This window comes from Petaurus breviceps, unplaced genomic scaffold (genome assembly GCF_028583685.1).
Source record: "Petaurus breviceps papuanus isolate PSGF00001 unplaced genomic scaffold, PetGlider_PUasm1.0 164, whole genome shotgun sequence".
In the NCBI taxonomy this organism is placed as follows: domain Eukaryota; kingdom Metazoa; phylum Chordata; class Mammalia; order Diprotodontia; family Petauridae; genus Petaurus; species Petaurus breviceps.
The window spans coordinates 5,830,393-5,836,392 of NW_027185735.1; the positions used below are offsets into that span (position 1 = coordinate 5,830,393).

General features: G+C 38.3%; 1 long non-coding RNA gene across 1 annotated transcript in view; it reads left to right on the forward strand.

Moving 5' to 3' along the window:
* The window catches only part of LOC138156813 (uncharacterized), a 73,123-nt gene extending 67,811 nt beyond the window's left edge, over positions 1-5,312 (forward strand). The window contains exon 3 of the long non-coding RNA XR_011167225.1: positions 4,988-5,312. This is a non-coding gene — a long non-coding RNA (uncharacterized lncRNA). The remainder of the gene's footprint in view (positions 1-4,987) is intronic.
* The last annotated feature ends 688 nt before the right edge of the window (positions 5,313-6,000 follow it).

Consider the following 6,000-nt stretch of genomic DNA (forward strand, 5'->3'; position numbering starts at 1 on the left):
AGGCTAATGGAGACTCAGTATGTGTATAGTTGGCTAAGGGTTAACCTATAGATAGTGCATTGAAGGATTCATAGATGCAGCTGGCCGTTATACTAAGGGGAGATAACATTTGCCTAAGCTAAAATGTTTATAGATAGTTTAGTGAAGGATTCATAGGTGTAGATTGTTATTGTTCCAAGAAGAAATAAACAGTTCATGAGTTGTTGCTGGGCAGAGTGCTGGCAGGGGGAAGGGGCAGAGTTAATGCTCTGAGGCTGGGGGTGGCGGGGAGTGTGATTTTACAGGCTTTTTACAAATTGATTTTACAAACTGATGTTACAAACATAGACACTCCAAGCATCCCATCATTCCTGGGAGGTGGAGTCTGCCAGTTCCCCTAGTACTAAGGCACAGTGGGAAGTCCTGGTGTTGGTGTTTGCCTGCTTCACCACACTGGGGCTCAGGATCTCCCACTGGTTTGCTGAGGTGGGGCTTGCTGGGAAGCTTCCTGTCCTGGACTGCCCTCCCCTTTTACCTGAGTGATATGGATCTTTTTTACTTTCTTTTTAAAAAATCAATCAATTAATCAATTTTTAGTTTTCAACATTCACTTCCACAAGGTTTTGAACTCCAGATTTTCTCCCCATCTCTCCCCTCTCCCCATTCCAAGGTGATGTGCATTATGATTACGCCTTCTCCCAATCTTCCCCCCCCCCCAAATACAAGCCCCCCCCCCCATCTCTTATTCCCTTCCCCTTCCATTTTCCTGTAGGGCAAGATAGATTTCTATACCCCATTGCCTATATGTCTTATTTCCCAGTTACATGTAAAAACAATTTTTAACATTTGTTTTTAAAACTTTGTGTTTCAAACTCTCTCTCTTCCTTCCTCCCCACACACCCTCATTGAGGAGACAAGCAATTGGATATACGTTATACATGTGTAGTCATGCAAACTACTTCCATAATAGTCATGTTGTGAAAGACTAACTATATTCCCCTCCATCCTATTCCATCCCCTGTTTATTCTATTCTCTCCTTTGACCCTGTCGCCTCTCAAAATTGTTTGCTTCTGATCACCCCCTCCCCCAATCTGCCCTCCCTTCTATCATCCCTCCCTCTCTTATGCTTTCCCCCTTACTTTCCTGTAGGGTAAGATAGATTTCCATACCCAATTGAGTGCGTATTCACCCTGTGCCCTCTGCCTATACATATTCCCTCCAACTACTGTAATAATGAAAAAGGTCTCATGAGTTACAAGTATTATCTTTCTATATAAGAATGTAAAGAGTTCCACTTTAATAAGCCCCTTATGATTTCTCTTTCTTGTTTACTTTTTCATGCTTCTCTTGAGTCTTGTATTTGAAAATAAAATTTTCCATTCAGTTCTAATCTTTTTATCAAGAATGTTTGAAAGTCCTCTATTTCATTGAATAGCCATTTCCCTCCCCTCCCCCCCAAGTATTATACTCTTCTGCTGGGTAGGTGATTCTTAGTTTTAATCCTAACTCCTTTGACCTCCAGAATATCATATTCCAAACCCTTCTGTCCCTTAATGTAGAAGCTGATAGTTCTTGTGTTATCCTGATTGTGTTTCTACAATACTCTAATTGTCTCTTCCTGACTGCTTGTAAAATTTTCTCCTTGACCTGGGAGCTCTGGAATTTGGCTATAATATTCCTAGGAATTTTCCTTTTGGAATCTTTTTCATGAGGTAATCAGTGGATTCTTTCTATTTCTATTTTACCCTCTGGATCTAGAATATCAGAGCAGTTTTCCTTGATAATTTCTTGAAAGGTGATGTTTGTTTGTTTTTTTTATCATGGCTTTCAGTTAGTCTGAAAAAAATTTTTTTTGCTTTTTTTTGGGGGGGGAGGGCAGGGCAATTGGGGTTAAGAGACTTACCCAAGGTCATACAGCTAGTAAGTGTTAAGTGTCTGAGGCTGGATTTGAACTCAGGTCCTCATGACTCCAGGACCCTGTGCTCTATTCACTGTGCCACCTAGCCTCCCCAGTCCAATAATTTTTAAATTTATCTCTCCTGGATCTATTTTCTAGGTCATTTGTTTTTCCAGTGAGATATTTCACATTGTCTTCTATGTTTCATTCTTTTGCTTTTGTTTGGTAATTTCTTGATTTCTCATAGAGCCATTAGCTTCCATTTGCTCCATTCTAATTTTTAAGGAATTATCTTCTTTAGTGAGCTTTTGGACTTCCTTTTCCATTTGACCAATTATACTTTTTAAGGCATTCTCCTCGCTGACTTTTTGGACATGTTTTGCCATTTGGGTTAGTCTATTTTTTAAAAGATGTTATTTTCTTCAATATTTTTTTGGTCTCTTTTTCCAAGCTGTTGACTCATCTTTCATGATTTCCTTGCATCACTATCATTCCTTTTCTCAGTTTTTCCTCTACTTCTCTTATTTGATTTTGAAAATCCTTTCTGAGCTCTTCCATGACCTGAGATCAATTCATGTTTTAATTTGAGGCTTTGGATGTAGGAGCTTTGATTTTATTGTCTTCTTCTGGTTGTATATTTTGATCTTCTTTGCCATCAAAGTAAGACTCTAGTGATTTTTTCCCCCACTGTTTGCTCATTTTCCCAGTCAGTTATTTGACCTTTTAACTCTTTCTTAAGGTAGGACTCAGCTTCCAGTGTGGAGTGTATACTGTCTCAAACTTTGTGTAGTTGTTTTCAGAGATACTTCTAGGGACCTATAAATTTTCAATTCTTATAAGGTGGTATGATCAAAGGAGAGGTGTTTACTATTCTTCTGGTCTGTGCCCTAGTCTGTGAGTGACCACAAGCACTCTTTTCTACCTTATTACTGTGAGGAGGGTTCTCTCTCCACTGCAGCCACAAGCTCCACCACACCAGGGCTTCTCCTCACCCCAGGACTGCCATCCAGGCCTGTGACCCAGATCCAACACAGGCAGAGCAAGAGAATCCTGCCTCAGTGCCAGCAAAGAGATCCCTGTAATCTCCTTCTGACCTGTTGTTCAATCTTCTTAATGTCTGTGGACTGAGAGCTCCAGAAGCAGCTGCTGTTGCTGCCGCTGGACTGGGGCTGGACTGTACTCCTTTCTCACCTAGGTCTGAAAAACCTCTCCTACTGACCTTCTAAGTTGTCTTTTGAGATGAAATCATGTTTTGCATGATTGCACATGTATAATTGAAATAGTGCTTGCCTTCTTAGTGGGTGGAGGAGGGAGGGAAAGAATTTGGAACTCAAAATTTAAAAAGAAAAGAATGTTAAAAATAATAAAAATTTAAAAAAGAATACAGAGGCAAAAACAAAAAAGTAGGGGAAAGGAGAGAATAATTTTTATTTTAAAGTAAAATTTAATTAAAAAAAGTAAAAAACCAAAAAGAAATGTTTGCTGGAGTGGAAATCATAATGATTATAGCATACATCCCACATGACTATGGATGTCCACACTGTGTGGAGTGTTTTGGACAATTTAGTTATGCAAGTATAGATGCCTAGCATAGTGGCTGTAGAGTTGGTTTCAACTATGCAAAGACCTGGTCTGAAGACTTTCTTCTAAAATACTGTCTCTTGCCCAAGGAAGCCTCTTAACTTCTCAGTATAGGTTGAAGAGAAGGGACTGACTTGTATTAGTAGAGGGGAGTTTCCTCACCTGGGAATTACCTATAGCAATGAAATCATAGGTTTTGTGGCTACCTCTATCCTAAAACTACTATAGTTATACAAATATGGCCTCAGCACTAGATTAGGTGCTGATTTTATCTACTGAGGGAATTGAGCGACTGAGGACACCAAGTGGTGAATTGTGGGAACTGAATGAACCATATGGACCCTATCTTTTTTCTCAATTCTAAATCTAACTCAGTTCCCTTTCTATTCAATTATGGGTCTAGTTCAGTTTCTGTCTAGAGAGAAAACTTTATTCAGTTGTGGGAATTGGGAGGGGGGCAGCACCTTTATTACATTGTTTGAACCCTGCGACAGGGAAGCTAGATTACCTCTTTCCACTGCTTAGAGACCCTACCTCCCTGTGCTATCTTAACAGTGTTGTGTAGTTGTATTCATATACTTCCTATGTGGTTTTTGGGCAGTGAGATGCTCAAATATTTTATATATCCTATAGCTAATTAAAATGGAATTTATCTCTTTCTGCTGGGTTTTATTGGTATGTTGATGATTTGTGGGGATTTATTTTATCTCTTGCATGAATTGCTGAATTAATTATTTCAGTTAATTTTTAGTTGACTTGAGTTCTCTAAGTGCACCATCATATCTTCAAAAAGCAATAATTTTGCTTTTTATTTACCTAAATTCTCTCAATTTTTTAAATCAATTGCTCTGTCCTGCATTTTTAGGATTAACTAGACATTGTGACAGTGGATATCCTTGTTTTACCCCTGATCTTTTTGAAAAGTTTATCCTTCAGCATTATTATACAATGCTGGTTCCTGGTTTTACATATAGACCATTTATCATGTTAAGGAAAGGTCCATTTATCCTTATGTTTTCTTATGTTTTTAACAGAACCAGGTGTTATATTTTGTCAAAAGCTTTTTTTTTTTTGGTATCTATTGCTACAATCTTTCTTTTTGTTATGACTTTGGTTAATTAAGCTTATAATCTAATTAAGCCAACCCTGCTATCCTGGTATAAATATAACCTATTCATAGTATATAATCTTTGATTGATTATTGTAACCTTTTTGCTAATATCTTAACCGGGAAATTGAAAATTGAATATTTTTATTTTATTAAGGCATAATCAATTTACTATGTATTAATGATCAAACTGGCAGTTAGGTGGCACAGTGGATAGAATCAGGAAGACTCATTTTCCTGAGTTCAAATCTGGTCTCAGACACTTAGTAGCTGTATAACTCTGGGCAAGTAATATGTTCTGTATTTGTAAGTCACCTAATTTTGTGTCCTGGTTTGTATCCTGTTAATTGTTTTCTTTTAATTAATTGGCATTGTTTGATTATTGTTAATGCATTAAAAATCTGTCTCCTCCTTTATTTAGGGTCCAGTGTGAAAACTGAGGGGATCTGGTCCTGATTTGGGAAGCCAGGTGGTATAGTGGAGAGAGTACTGAGTTTGAAACAAGGAAGATTCATCTTTTCAAGTTGAAATCTGGACTCAGACACTTAACTAGCTGTGTGACCCTGGGCAAGTCACTTAATGCTTCAGTTTCTAACCTTTGTAAAAAGAACTGGAAAAGGAAATGGCAAACCACTCTAGTATCTTTGCCAAGAAAACTCCAAACTGGGGTCATGGAGAGTCTGACGCAACTGAAACAACAATTGGCATGTATTGCTTAATAAAGCAATATCCTTGGAAGTTCAAAACTTTTGTTTCCTCTGTTATTTCATCTTTTACCTGCTACAGATCTATGAACCTCATATTGGTATTACTGGGTAAAAAAACATGCACCCTTTAGTGATTTGGGGTACAGGATTCCAAATTACTTTCCAGAATGGCTGTACCAATTCACAGATCCTCTGAATACATTAGTGTTCCTGCCTTCCAATAATTGCTATCTTCATTTACAGCCATTTTTGCCAATCTAATGAGAGTGAGAAGGAACCTTAGACTTGCTTTAATTTGCATTTTTCTTATTGGTGATTTAGAGCATTTTTTTGTGTGCTTGTTTGTCTTTTTTTGAGAATGCATGTTTAAGGCAGTTTCCAAAGGAAGAAATCCAGACTGCATAACTCTTGCCTGGAACACTGCAATATCTTTCTGGTTGCTCTTCCTGCCTTATCTCTGCTCCAATGTACCCTCCATTCAGCTGCCAGAGTGATTTTCCTAAAGCACAGTTTGATTATGTCATTTCCATCCTGGTTAAACTCCAGGGTTTCTTATTACCCCCAGGATCAAATAAAAAATCCTCTGGCAGTCTTTTGTGATCTGACCTCTTCCTACCTTTCCAGGTCTCTCACACTTTACTTTCCTCCATGAGCTCGCTCTCTCTCTCTCTGCTGCTCCTCACACAGAACACTGTTTTTGCACAGGCTGCCTCTCAGGCTTGAATGA